We start from the raw sequence: 16,300 nt of genomic DNA on the forward strand, positions 1-16,300 counted from the left end.
GTTGGTGGGTGAATAGATGCGACTGTTGGGCTTCTGAGCCTACATGAGTTGTAGGTCGGCTTGATAATAATTCCATAATCAAAATAAATTCATATCTCCATGAATACTTATCGTAATTGGATGATCTTTATATCAATCCTACACCTCTCGATGAGAGGAATCTAATAAAAATATTATTAGCCATGAATACATGAAGTTTTGCCCTGGTTGCCAATTTTAACACTCCCTCTCAACCATGGAGAACTTCATCTGCAATCTATCTATCGGTCGTTACTATTCATCCATCAAATGCACTGCCTTGTACAGCCTGACCCTTGCCCTGCTCTGCTCTATTTTTCCTGTTCTGCTTTGTCTTGTTCTGCCGTGCACTGATCTGTACTATTTTGTTCTGTTCTGCTCTGCTCTTGCATTGTTCTGTTCTACTATGCTTTTGTCTGAATTATGAAGAAGAAGAAATGATCGAGGATGTATCATACTGACTCAAAGTCAGTCTCAGAGTATGTACTACTGGTCCCAGACCAGTCTCAACCAACCCAAAGTCAGCGTCATAGTGAGTACAACTCCAATGGTCCCAGACCAATATCATCCTCCACTGACTCAAAGTCAGTCTCAGAGTATGTACCACTGATCCCAAACCAGTCTCAACCGACCCGAAGTCAGCGTCATAGTATGGTACAACTCCTTCCACTGGTCCCATACCAGTATCATTGATCACAGATCAATGGAGGTCATCCTAGCGTAGGGAGTACGGTAGTTACAACGATGCGTCCATCGGTACTACTATGGTCCCTAACTTCATTTCCCTGCTCATTGATCAGATGAGAGGTACTTCCCATGAGTCCCAGACTGCATGGGTAGGATGCCTCGACAGGAGAACTAATCAATCCTGTCCTCACAGGAGAACACATCAATCCTGCTACAATCGCCATGGAGAACACATCAATCCAGGCCGCCATGGAGAACACATCAATCCAGGCCTCACAGGAGAACACATCAATCCTACTACAATCGCCATGGAGAACACATCAATCCAAGCCTCACAGGAGAACTAATCATCCTGCTACACAGGAGAGCGAATCATCCTGTTCCACAAGAGAGCGAATCATCTTGTCCCACAAGAGAGCGAATCATCTTGTTCCACAAGAGAGCGAATCATCTTGTTCCACAAGAGAGCGAATCATCTTGTTCTAGTGCGCACCACCAGGGGAGGGTGAGTCACCCTGTGCTCGTATGTTGCTCCAGTAAGAACCACAAGCCCTTAGAGCTCCCAGAGCTCAATGTATGCAACATGCAGGACCCTTGTACAAGGGTTTCTTGATGACTCCAAGTCGTTTGGGAAAATCACAAATTAGATCTTTCCTCAGGGCTTTGACAAGGTGTATCAACCTGTACATCATCTTAATGCGATGGAGCCTCCTTGCTCATCAACTTACCATATCCCAAATGATGTCTATCTGCTAGAGCAATCGACGAATACGGGATTCCTCAATAATCGAATCCCACCTCTGGTTGTTATAGAGAATCACAATGGTATCCAAACATCTCACTGAAGAGCTTTCGCAACCAAACTGCCTCACACGAGGTCATGCTAGCAACAGTATATCCTGCTTCAGCAGTGCTCAAAGTCACCGACTTCTGCTTCTTGCTCATCCAGGATATCGAAGCAGATCCCAAGGTGAAACAACACCCGGAAGTGCTCTTACGGTCCACCACACTGCCTACCCAATCAACATCAGTATATCCAAGTAGTCTCACATCTTCGACAGTGTATCTTAACCCATTGTGCCACGAAGATATCTCAGAAGATTCTTGGCACCAATCCAATGTATGTGGTGGGGTTCAACCATATGCTGGCTCAACGTGTTGACTGCAAAGCATATATCTAGACGGGAGTTCACTAAGAACATTAATGCTTCGACGAGTTGCCAATACTCGGTAGCATTTCGTAAAACAGGTCTAGCAGCACTACCGCTTAACTTCTTGAAGTCAAGCTCCATCAGAGTAGTTACAGGCTTTTAGTCCACCATTCCGAATCTTTCCAATATATTCACCACATATTTTCCTTGAGATAGGAAAATTTCTCCTGGCTTTTGCCACACTTCAAGTCCTTGGTCCTTCATTTCAAATTCAGAAGCCATCTCCCTCTTACATTTGTGAATGAGAGGGTTTGCACCTGTAGAAAGAGGTCATCCACATGCAACACCAGTATGATAGGCTTTTCATATTCAACCTTAAAGTAAAGGTTAGGATCGGCTTCACTCCTAGTGAATCCCAACTTCATCAAGTAGCTATCAATCCTCTCATACCATGCTCGGGGTGCTTGCTTCAGCCCATAGAGAGCCTTCTTCAACCTTCATACATGAGATTTTCAATCATAAATCTCAAATCCTTCGGGTTGCTCCACGTAGACCTCTTCTTTGATCAAACCGTGCAAGAACGCAGTCTTGACATCCATCTGATGTAGGTTCCATCCTTGTGAAGCGGCAAGGGCTATGATCGAGCAGATGGTCGTATATCTGGAAACAGGTGCAAATATCTCATCATAGTCTATACCTTCTTCGAGCCTTATACTTTTCTGTGCTTCCATCTGCTGCATGCTTTATCTTGTAAAGCCATTTGGAAGTAACAACAGTCTTGTCCTGGGGTCTGGGAACTACTTCCCAAACATCATTCTTTATGATAGACTCATATTCTTCGGTCATAGCATCCTTCCATACTTGATGCTTGACAGCATCTGAGAATGACGAAGGCTCATTTTGTATGCTCGTGCTCATGATGGTCAGGTATCCTTGATACCTCTTAGGTTTCTTACTTTCACGAAAGGTTCCTCGGGGTGCAGCATGTCCTTCAGCATCATCAAGTAACCTCTTAAGCCATGAAGGCCTCTTCCTAGAAGAGGAAGGCTCATATGGATGAGGATCAATCGGATCCATGGGTTCTTCTACATCAGGCATTGATTCATCATCCTTTTCTTTCGGTTCCCTGGTGTCGGCTTCTTGAGAGCTCCTCAAAGTCAGAAGATTGATCACCTTGCTGAGAGCCATATCTTCGTCAAAGGTGACATCATGACTAATTATGACTTCCCTTTGACCGGCTACATAGATTCTATAGCCTTTAGTATTTTCACCATAGCCCACGAAAATTACCTTCTTTCCAGATGCTCCCAATTTATTTCTTTTCTCTTTCGGCACATGAAAGTATACAGGGCTTCCAAAAATTTTAAAATGAGAAACATCAGGTTTCTTACCGGTGAATTTTTCTTCAGGAGTCTTGGAACCCAATGCTTGATGAGGGCATCAATTTTGTACATATACGGCGGTGATTGTAGTTTCAGCCCATAGAAATTTCAGAAGTCTTTGATCATGTAGCATGGCCCGGACAGCTTCCATCATCGTGCAGTTCTTCCTTCCCACCACACCATTCTGCTCAGGAGTATGTGGTGTAGTAGTCTCCCTCTTAATGCCAACCTCAGGTATGCCTGAGTGAACCAACTGTAATATATCGAAGGTCTTGCTTTGGCTTGAGGGGAATGGTCCCCTTTTGAGCTTTCCTTCGGCACATCCTGGACATACACCTTCTTTCTCTACTTGGAATTCGGGCATCCCTGTTACCATATGTCTTACATCGGGTAGAGATTTGTAATGAAGGTGGGAAAACCTCCGATGCCAAAGTTCGAACTGAAGCGTTGTGTCACAAGACATGACACCTAGCGGACTTCCACCGACTTGATATAAAGAATCAACTCGAAACCCAAGAGTGAAAGCATCTTTAACATTATTTTTCCATATGCGTACCTTACAATCACTGAAGGTTACCTTATAGCCTTTGTCTTCCATTGTCGAGACGGATACTAGGTTCTTTTTGAGATCAGGTACATATAATACATCTTGTAAGTGAATCGTATTACCTTCATTCAGTTTAAGAGAAACATTGTCTACACCTTTCACTGGGTATTTCATGTCATCTCCAAGGACAATTTCCAGGTTAGTTTCTTTCTCTACCAGATTATAGAGTACTTCTTTGTAACCAGTGAAGTGTCTTGAGGCACCACTATCAATGAGCCAAATTCCCATTAAGTCCGAAGGAGCGGAGGTAGATAGAGCAGCTGGTAGATAATATTCAGCCTGCTTATCGTCAACAGTGTTAGATTCATACCTGGAATTTCTAGCCTTCTTGAATGGTTGCCCTCTTCCTTGATTTCTCGCATTTCCTTTTTCCTTTGTTGTTGAATTTTCCATTCCTTCGATTACCATGAGAGGGATTTTGATCATCGTCACGGTGAGAGTCCTTTCTATCAGGGCATTCCCTTTCATAGTGACCTGCTTTATTGCAAATGAAACATCGTCCTTTTCTTCCACCCTTAAATCCAGCCTTTCTTTTCGATTTAGACCCAGAATTATTCCTTTTCTTAGCATGAGAAGAAAAAGCATCAGGAGGACCTTTAGGCAAGGGTATTTCCTGCTCTTCTACCCTTGTTTGTTCTTGAATGCATCTAGCCATTAATTCCTCGAAACGAGGAATTACATTATTGTTTAAAAGAGTAGTCCTGAACACATACCATTCAGATGGTAATCCTTCGAGAGTTGTGAGTGCCATTTCTCTGTCAGTAATGGTTTCCCCAATAGTTAGGAGATCGTTCTTGATCTCAGTGATTCTTAAGAAGTATGCTTGCATACTTTCATCTTTACCCTTATTGATTTCCCTCAACTTATTTCTAAGAAACAAAACTTGATTTGCATCATTAACTTTAAATAAACTCACCAGTCTGTCGTAGATTTCCTTGGAGGTGTCTAGATCAGAGATGTAGGCCACCAAGCGCTTGTCGATAGAGTCCCGGATGATCTTCTTTGTTTTGACTTCTCCATTTTTCCATTTGTTCCAGGCAGCAGCAGATGCATTTGATGAAGGCTCAACAATATTCCCTCTTACATGGTCCATCACTCCTTGATCTTCAAGGGTTAGATCGATAGACATCTTCCATCTGTGATAGTCAGCTTTCTCACGGAGCTTGTCTTCGGTAGGAAAGAGTGTTGAGGACCCCATAGTTCTTTTAGGATAGCCTTGCCAATCTTCTCTTCAATGATTGCTCTTGCTCTTGCTCGGGCTTTGTCTTCACCTCAGCTCTGATACCATGTTAAGTTATGGTATGTTCTATGCTTATAACAGTTTACTTCTTTTTCTTATTATATTCCACCAATTAGCAATCACATGTACATAAAGTAAAGTGCAGATAGAACATTAAACGATCGACATAAAACAAGCCAAGACAAGAGACACAAGATGTGGCGGCTAGCCAGGGACAAACCCCACAATGTGTGGGGAAAACCTTTGATCAAATCTTCTTTTATCTTCAATAATTCAGCAGAGAGAAATAGTACAATAAATCTGATTCATATCAGCAGTAGCAAACCCTAGATCAATAGCATCAGCATTAGCGGCTTCATTATCAAACTAGGGCAGACCATATCTCACAAACCGACAGTCGGATTGACTTCATTCCACCACCAAAAGTTTCAGCTTTCAAAGGAGGTTGAGATGAACCTACAGCGCAGTTCCAAAGAGGAGATCTTCTAGGCCACGCAAGTCAATCTTTACTTCTGCAGTTGCAGCTTCAGTTTCAGCAGTTTCCGGCTTCAAACTAGGGCAGTCGATATCTTGCAAACCGTTCGTCGGATTGACTTCATTCCACCACCAAAAGTTGCGGCTTTCAAAGGAGGTTCAGATGAACCTACAGCGTAGTTCCAAAGAGGCTATCTTCTAGGCCACGCAAGTCAATCTTTACTTCTGCAGTTGCAGCTTCAGTTTCAGCAGTTTCCGGCTTCAAACTAGGGCAGTCTATATCTTGCAAACCGTTCATCGGATTGACTTCATTCCACCACCAAAAGTTGTGGCTTTCAAAGGAGGTTCAGATGAACCTACAGCGCAGTTCCAAAGAGGAGATCTTCTAGGCCACGCAAGTCAATCTTTACTTCTGCAGTTGCAGCTTCAAATTCAACAGCTTCCGGCTTCACATGTGTGAGAGAGAGAGACCCATTTCAGCGCAGTAGAGAAGAGACTCATATCTGCGCAGTAGAGAGAGAGAGATGTGATGAGATGAGTGAGTCCAAATGAGAAAAATTCCTATTATATTTATACACAACGTTGGTGGGTGAATAGATGCGACTGTTGGGCTTCTGAGCCTACATGAGTTGTAGGTCGGCTTGATAATAATTCCATAGTCAAAATAAATTCATATCTCCATGAATACTTATCGGAATTGGATGATATTTATATCAATCCTACACCCCTCGACGAGAGGAATCTAATAAAAATATTATTAGCCATGAATACATGAATTTTTGCCCTGGTTGCCAATTTTAACACCTGTAGATTCACAATCTCATGTAATCTACTAAAACAAGAGACAAGAATATACTTCTACTCTTTACAACGGGAGCCCATAAACATCGAGCAAACAATAATCAATAGAGGAAGAGAATCAAAGGCACATAACACAATAAAAATCTGGGGAAAGGCACAGCTCAAAACCCCACTATCTGTTTTGTATTAATCAGGAAAATCAAGATGAAATTACAATGCTTGTTCTCTCTAGAACAATCCCAGCACTCAGCAAATTCAATCTCCAACTCATAAGCAAACTCAAGGCCAAATCTTAGCCTCTTCACAAGCTCTCCAAGTCTTTATTCCAATGTGTAATTCCTATGAAGAATAGCTTGTATTTAAACAGAAATAAAGCCTCTAAAAATAGCACAATCCCTCAAGGATCAATTCCTGAATACATGCACTATCAGTGCAACTCAGAAAAATCTAAAACAAATAGTACATTGTCCCTGCACTCTAGTATCAACTAGGTCTCTCTCAGAATCATCATGCATGAGTTTTTGATGGTGGAATCTTCAGTTAACTAGAGTAGCACTAATTAGGTCACTAGTGTCCCAACTAACTGTTTACTCACTATTAGTTCCTGAAACCGATTGGAACTAATTTAACTAGACTTAACTCAATAAACTGAGTTAATTATTTACAACTCATCCTTAAATCCTATAAGTTAGGGAGAACATATACATGTCTTCTAAAAGACTTCCAATTCAAATTTCCTAAATTAATTAATTTCAAATTGCTATGAGAAAAGAATTCTATTTTAATTCAAAGTTTAATTCAAGGACAAATTAAACTGGAATTTTTTGTTTTCATTTCTCAACAGTGGAAGAAGCATCGATTATAACCATGCACTTGTCTCAGAACATTGGAAGATGAACCTCCATGTCTTTGATTAATCCAGTGACTGCTACTTCATAGGAATCCAATGAACATTTGTTCTTGTATGGCTTAGATGTTCTTAGGCCCATCATCTTCATGACTTCAAAATTCATAATATTTGTTTAAACTCCTAAATCTAACATAAAATTATGTAAAATCCAATAATAGATTGTCAAGGAGATATAAAATGACTAGTGTGTTGCATTAGATTCCTTTTGACTGATTGATGTTTGTATAATAATGGGCACATCTTCCCCTTCATATGAATTTGTAATTAGATATTTATTAACATACAACCATATTGTTTCTCCAAACTCTCTCTTGTAAGCAATGTTTTTCATCAACCCTTTCAAAGGCATTTGAACCTTTACAGTTCAAACCAAGAAGCAAGAAAATGCTTCTTGGAAGATGATTCATATGAATTATTCCTTTGGATCTATTCAACTTTGGGTTACTCTGGTTCTTTGGAAGACTGGCATGATTCCCCCTGAGTAAGTGCCTTATTTATATTATAGACTTTGCCCTTGAACCTTCCTAAAGAAGTTGTGGCCATACGAGTTATTTCTTCCCTGAATGGCATTTCGCCAAATATGGTGTAGCTCAATCTACTGATGTTGCATTGATTTACTCTTCCTGGAATAGGTTGGAACTGTCAATTAACATGTTACATGAATCAAGCTCCACTAGTTCCTCTTCCTGCGTCTTTTCCTAATATACTGCAAATGTATTCTCTAAATGTAGTTGTCTGTAAGACCGAGAAAAATAGTGAGGACATGGTAGATCTTCCATATTGGTATGCTCAAATGAGTTTGGTATCTTGTCATTTCTTGGATTTTTTATACTCATTCCTTTGGGGAAACCAAAAATGTTGATTCTCCTGATTCTATTGATTCTTCCCTATTTGGAGAATCCTTTCTTACAATGATTCTTGACTCTATATGATGACGAGTTCCAATTCTTTGAAATTACTTACTAGAAATGGCATTGGATCAGTTGATGGTCCCGCTTCTTCCTTCTGGGTTTCTATTTTGCGTCAACCTTTATTATTGATCCCAAAATATTAAGCCTTCCTACTATCATCCAACTCTCATCCATACTTATGCATTTGGCTTTGGCTTGACCAACTGTGCTAGGATCTAATTAATTAAGGAAGAAGTTGAAATGACCATTGAAAGCATTAAGGTAATACGTAGGCACGGTATCTAGAGTAGGATGATGCAATGTTGGAATATCATTCAGTGTCATGTCAAATATCTTGTTAAACTCTTTGATAGTTTCATTATCAATATGTTTGATGTTAGTTATAGAATTTAAAAGGAACTGAACATTCTTCCTTTCAGCCCAATTTTCAAAGATTTTTTTCTGACAAGATTCTAAAGAGTCAATCCAAATATCAAGCAAACTCATAAACCATTTATGTGCATATTACTTAAAATATAAAGAAAAACATATAAGTAACAAATCAAGATGATAAATGGAAATACAAACCATGTGTTCTATAAATGCATCCTAATGAGATTGGGCAGAAATGGCACCATCTCCATGAAAAAATGGAAAATCTTTCAAAACATGCATGTCATGGAGTTGCGAAGAGGTGATGGCCAAATTAATTGGCTTATAAGTATTTTTCATCCATGGTGTATCTGTTAGGTCCAAAGTACATTTATACAATTGAAGTCTTTCTTTGAAACCACAAGATGAATATGAAGTTTCTTCGTTACCCTTTCTTTGATAAGTAAAACAAGCTTCAAGGACCCGAAGAAACTCACCTCTACAGTTAACCCTTTTACTGTACCTCTTATCATTTTGTTGAAGTGGATTCTCCAGATGAAACCTACAAATTTAGTAATAAATAATCTCACCAAGATACGAATAAAAAAGAAAAATCCCTAAAATATTTTGAAGAATGATATGTTGTTGTCGTTCTTAACCAAGGTTTAGAACCTCCTCCCCAAAAATGGCGCCAAATAAAGTTACCGCTAAAAATAGTAGGGTTGAAAAAGTTAAATCAATTTTCCTACAGGGTAAACTCTATTATGAACACATCCCTAACACCTCAGCATATTCCTTTGGCTTTAGGCTAACTCCTATGAAACACCAAGGGCAGTATCCCTATAAACACACACTCATCCAAAAGTATAAGTAGGCCAGTGCCTAAGTGAAAGTATATGGAAGAGGTAGGAATTAATTTAATGGAAAAATATGATCTAATAAGAGATGTAACATCATAACTATATTGCATACCAACGAAGAAAATACTCAATAGATCAATGAGATAAGCTTAGAAAGTACCATAAATTAAGTATACAGACTTCTTACCACAATAGGAAATGAATTGGAAATTTTATACCCATCTTATTTGGCTGTAATAAGGATATAATATTTCTGTTAAAATCTATCATTCCTGCAATTCAAATTATTTTCACCAAGACAACAAGCAGAAGGCCACTTCAAGGGCCTAAAACTAGCTCCTCGTGGACCTAAAACTAAAAGAACTGGATTGGAAATGTTAGTATTATGAAAATCCTTTTCCATGAGCATAGTAACACAAAATTTGGGTGAGTATTTGAAAAAATATTCGAACTGCAAGTAAACTACTCAAAAAATGGCCCTCAATCATGAGGGCTAAAAATTGACTTAGCCCCAAAACTTGATCAGACCTACAAATTGTTTTGGACCGCTAACATATGATCTAAAACCAATGAATAGTCAAGGGAAAACCTCTTTAGATCAATTGTAAAGAATAAAAAAGGACTAGGCTTGAGTTTCACATATCCCAAGGCAAGGTTTTGCCTCTAATTACCTCCAATTGAAGTAAATAATTTCCAAAACCTGTAGTAAGCCCTGAAACACTTGGAAATGATGTTAGAGAAACAATATAAGGGGAAAAAGGGGGATCATACAACCTTAGGGATTTTTTCGGGCTTCCCCAAAAATGTAATTTGTGGTGATTCATCCAATGAAATAGTCAATTGATGCAAATTAAACCACAAGTTCGTGAAAAAATTCACTACTGAAATATGTTTTTGTATTTTTTTATATGATTTTTTTTAAACCAAAATGACAATTTTGTATTTATATGAAATTTTTCACTTGGATCACATCAAATACATTAGGTAGTACATAGTTATATTTTCAAAAAAAATCCATGATACCTCTTATCCAACAAGACTACGAATTTTCCCATAGGGACTCCAAATTTAACAACAAAAAACAACGTTTTGTAGGTCTTTACCTTAAAAAACCCCTACAAAAATGACCCCCCAAAAAAAAAAATTTACATGTCATGTTATAATTGGTTGATAATTTAATCCTTCCTAACTATGTAATATCAATCCATTTATCTCTAAGGAATAGAAGAGGGCTTGATTCAACCATTAATTTTTAAATCTCCCAATCTTAATTTAAACCTTTCATTAGCACATAAGTCCACATCTTTGTTGAGATCAAAGAGAATATGGAAATATTTTATTGAAGAGAACATTTTCATTGTTTTCCTCATTATTTTCATAATACTTTCTAATGTTTTGTCCCTCAGAGAGGACCCCTTCACCAAATGTTGAATAAATAGGAGCAATTCTCCTAAAATAGTCAGAGAAGTTACCTATTTAGGACTTTGGTTAATTGACTCCCCTGGTAGAGGGCATAAGCTTCAGCTTGGTTGTTTTTCATGCATCCTAAGCCCTATTAATACTCTGCAACATTAACTTCCTTAAGGCCATAGAGCACCCCTCCCCCTCTTGCCACCCATTATTTTTTGGAATTTTTTGAATATATAATTTTAAGGTTTTTTTAATGTTTAATGCTAAATACAAATTTACAAAAACCACAATAAATTTGAAATATATTTTGAAAAAAGAGTTTAATCATAAATTTTTGGAATAATGTATGATCCCTTTTCCACAAGAGTCCAAGATAGGAAATTATGTCCACTCTTAAATTTGGTATCACAATGCTTGAGGTTTTGATACTAGGTGGAACACCAAGGATACAATCTTATAATAAAAAAGGGGCAAGAGATGGAACCAAAATCCTACTAGGAGGGCTTCCTACAAAATGAATCCTCCAACCAAGAAATCAACAATTATACAAGATAAGGTTACTTACCCTCGGAAAATAATGCAGGATTATGGGGGTCGAAACCCTAGTTGAGAACTGTGAGAGGCATCCATGGCGGTTCTGGGGCACTATCGCCTGACGTCTAACAGTCTGGGCTAAGCCCTCAGGGCTCACCAGGCCTGCTCTGATTCTACCTGCCTAGCTAGCGGTTTTATCTAGTGCCCTCCGTTCCCGAGCCCCCCGTATCTCTCGCCATCCGTTACTCTGTTTACTATCGGTTACCTAGGATATGGATGAGGAGAATATCTCAGCGGAAACTCATCCCCACGAGGTCAACAGGCTACACCATCATGTTGTTTCAGGTCCGAGACCATTTGCTACTACTCGGCAACCTCTGTCAACCTCAACCTCTGCACCGGGTCGACCTGGTACATTTGTGCCCCATCATTCCTCCTCCGTGCATATCAACGACGTCCCCGAGCTGAATTTCCCCCCTCTTTCCCCAGAGACTCTGAACCTGGTAGGCTCTTGTCTGCAATCTTCACCCTCCTTTGATGCGTCGCTCCCCCACGTCTCCTCCCCGCCAGGCTTCCCGTCCATCTCAGGCATCCCTCTTACATGGACCACCCCTATCTCAAACCCTCCACATTCTGGCGGCCTTTCGAACCTTGGTGGCCCTAACCCTAGCACCCCCATTCGCTCGGGATGTTTCAGTTCCCCAATTCCCACTCCTAAATCCACTCCATCCACCCCTCAGACTGTGAACCAAGGTATTTGTGTTTTGCTAAAGGATTATTCAATGGCCCGCCGAATAGACAAACTTAAGAAAGGTCGGTGCCTTAGGGTTAGGGACAGAGATATTAACCTCACACTGGGTGAAGATCTCATGATGGGAGAAGTGGACAACATGACCAAGAAGGTCCTAGTCAGTCGTGTCCGCGGGCAGAACTATACCGTCGAGAGGCTCCGGCTTTGGACTGAGGAAATTTGGGGCACCTTACTGAAATATTTTCCCATCATTCGTGTATTGGTGCTGCGTTGGCTTGCCCTCTGCTTTCACCGGGAGGAATACACAGACTGCATATCCCGATTCTGGCACCTGTGCTGCTGAAGAGATGGGATCCTCTGTTCAATCCTGAGAGGGAACAATTAGGAGTAGGGTCGATCTGGGTTCGTTTTCTAGGTCTACCATTGCAATACTGGACCCCTGCTATTTTCAAGCGCATTGGAAATGCACTAGGTACCTACCTGGATCACGATCAATCTTTTGAATCATCGGGGATCATGACTATGGCTCGCATACTAGTACACCTAGACACTAGGGCAGGGCTGGAGGAAAAGATCACCCTGCATTGGCGACATTTCTCGCGTCGGAAAAATCTGGACTATGAAGGAGTGTCATTCCAGTGTAGGCGTTGCCATAAGGTCGGACATCTATACAAAGACTGCCCTCTGCTCTCGACTGCTAATCCAGCTGCTACTAAGGGCACGAAGCACTGTCAGACAGAGGAACCGATGGTGGACGAGCAGCCCACAGATCCGGATCGTCCAAAGGATGTTGCTGGGAACACTGTACAGACATCCAGTGCCTCCCAGATGTCGCCTTCCTCCCCTCCTATGACTAGATCTCATTCTGCTGCGAAAGCTTCTCCTACATCGGGTACTGTCTCTCCCCCCTACTCCTATACTCTACATTTTAATCATTTAATTGTCACTATGGAAGCATCTACATCCTCCTCATGTTTTTTTACTTCTCCCATTACTTGTTCAATTGAGCCTCCATCACCTATCTTCTCTACCACTTCGACGATTATCCTTAGACAGGAAGGCCACATTTGCCATCCTCCCTTTAATCTTGGGCTCTCACTCCTACAACCTTCGCCCCCAACAACAAACTATCCCTGATGTGTTGGGCTTGGGTATTACACGCTCTAATTCAGAACATAAGCCCACCAGAGTGCGACCATCTAAGATAGCCAAAGCCATTAAAATAGCTGGGGACGATGTTGCCTAGGGTCGACAGAACACCATTGATTGGGTGCTTAGAGCAACGGAAACCCTTGCTAATGTTCCCCAATGAAATGGATCTCTTTCTACTATAGGGGCTTAGCCATCCCCTCAAAAAAATTGGCTCTCAAGAGACTCTTGAGTAGTGAACCCTGTGACATTATTTTCCTTCAAGAGACCTTGGGGTCTTCTGAGCTGAATTTCAAGACCCTTCTTGGTATCATGCTAGGGTGGTACTTTCAAGCCCTGGATGTTGCAGGGCGGTCTGGGGGCCTTTCTCTTAGGATCAACCCTCGTTCCATCAGAGTGATTTCATCATGGGGTGGTCAAGGCTTCCTTGGTATGGATATATTTTCGGTTGGACTTGGCAAACAGATTTGTATCATGAACACATATGCCCCCTATCAACATAGACTAGCCTTCTAGCAGTGAATTCTAGATAACCCTTTGATCAATCAATCAACTATATTAGGGGGTGATCTCAATTTTTCCATAGGACATGAAGAATCCTAAGGTCATCACTCGCAGCTTCATCCACTCTCAGATCAGCTGAGCTCTCTCTTGGATCATTATGGTCTTATTGATGTACCTATGAATAAGAAGATGCCTACTTGGCATAACAGACGGACTGGACAAGAAGCCCTGGGGCGAAGGCTTAATCGATATCTCATCCATGAAGACCTGCTTGTCACCCTTACAAACTACAGACAATGGGTGGGCACCAGTGGCATTTCAGATCACTCACCTATATATCTTGAATTAGCTGGCTCTTTTAACAAACCGAGAGCTCCCTACAAGTTCAATTCAACCTGGTTAAAGGACCCCGAATACCTCAAGATGGTCTCAGATTATTGGAAATCTCATCCCCCTTCAATTGAGCAGAGGAAGGTCGTAGGTTTTTGCAATAACCTGGACAACCTCAAGCAGTTATCCATTGATTGGGCCAAAAGGAAACAATCTAGGGAGGAGCACACCCTAGATGACATTAAAAACCAGTTGGCCACCTTAACAGATGAACAAGGTAGAGGCTTCATTTCCATTGAAGCAAAACTACATCTCATGGAGTTGGAAGCCCAAAGATCAAAGATCCTGCAGGATTGGGAAGAAACTTGGAGACTTAGAAGCAGGCCTATCTAGTTACAAGTTGGGGATGGTAACACTAAATTCTTCCACAAATTCGCTAATGGAAGAAAAGCCAGCAACACTATTTAGCAGTTGCCCTTGGATCAGGGACTGATAGCTAATACACACCCATAGCTGACACAGATGGGCATAGCACACTTCAATCAGCTGTTCAAAGTTCCTCCAAGTGCTACACTTGCTGATATCATCTGAATTGCAGGTCACTTCCCCAAATTTGTGGAACCTGAATTGTTGGAGGAACTCAATAAACTTGTCACCTTGGGGGAATTGGAGAGCAATCTGAAGTGGTTCAAAAAGGATAAAATTCTAGGGCTGGATGGATAGCCAGTGGAGTTCTACCTTACCTTCTTCGACATCATTGGTCCTGACCTTCTTGATGTGGTCGAAGAAAGTCGTATCTTGGGCAGATTGTATGAACCTATAAACTCCACCTTTATTGCCCTCATTCCCAAGTTGGATTCCCCGCTATCCTTTAATGATTTCAAGCCTATATCCCTGTGCAATTTCCTATATAAAATTATTGCAAAGATTATAGCTAATCATATTAAACCAATCCTATCGGATCACATCTCCCCAGAACTGTTTTCTTTTTTGCAAAATCGACAAATCCACGAGGCCATTGGCATGGCACAAGAGGCTCTTCACTCTATCAAACTGAAGAAACTCAAAGGAGTGATGCTAAAAATTGACCTCTCAAAGGCTTTTGACAAGGTCAACTGGCTATACCTTCAGATGTTACTCACTCATTTGGGGTTTCCACTAGACTTTATCAGATGGATTATGTGATGTATTACTTTGGTATCCTTTGCAATTTTAATCAATGGATCAGCCTCCCACTCCTTCCAAACAGAGTGGGGACTCAGGCAAGGATGTCCCCTATCCCCACTGCTATTTCTATTGGTCATGGAAGGCCTCAGCAGAAAGATTGCATCAGAGAAGCGTGAGGGGCATCTCAAGGGCCTCAAGATAACAGATCAATGCATACTAACACATCTACTCTTTGTCGATGACATCCTCATATTTCTTGATGGGGGCATTCAGGACATCATCACTCTCACGGAGGTACTAAGGTTATTCAGCTCTGCCACAGGGATGGAAATTAATCAAGTCAAATCTACTATATCCTTATAAGAATGTACACAATAGGAAACCAACCTTGCTCTTCAAAATTTCCCTTTTCTAAATCAGGCCCTGGAGGATGGACTGAAGTACTTGGGATTTAGGATAAAAGTACATGGATAAAAAATAGCAGACTAGACATGATTGATTGCAAAGGTGGAAAGAAGACTAAACATATGCAGCCATCAAATTCTATCCAGGGCCGGAAGACTGATGCTTATCAAATCAGTGCTTGAAGCCACACTAGTTTACTGGATGTCCCTGGCCTGGATCCCTCAAGGAATTATACAAAGGATACAGAGAATATGCTGCCAATTCTTATGGAAGGGACATAAGGAGGGGAAATCCTATGCTTGGGTCAAATGGAGCAGCATTGCTATCCCAAAAAAATGGGGAGGCTGGGGCTTAAAAAACCTATCTGCCTTTGCACAAGCACTTGCGGCCAAACTTGGATGGCTGCTCTTGAAACACAAGAGCCTATGGTCGGAGGTGATCACATACAAATACATCTGGGCAAACTCAATGTTGGATTGGCTAAGACTACCATCTTGGAACAGAAAGGGTATATCAGTAATTTGGAGGGTTGTAATAAATACCCTCCCCATCATTAGAAGGGGACTCATATGGAGGATTGGTAATGGAGGGTCGACCTGTATTGGGATTGACCCATGGATTGGATGCGGGAACTCCCACCTCCTTCCACTGGACCTGA

This window comes from Pinus tabuliformis, chromosome X (assembly GCF_031772625.1).
Source record: "Pinus tabuliformis cultivar Carrire ecotype Pingquan chromosome X, CPIR1, whole genome shotgun sequence".
Taxonomy (NCBI): domain Eukaryota; kingdom Viridiplantae; phylum Streptophyta; class Pinopsida; order Pinales; family Pinaceae; genus Pinus; species Pinus tabuliformis.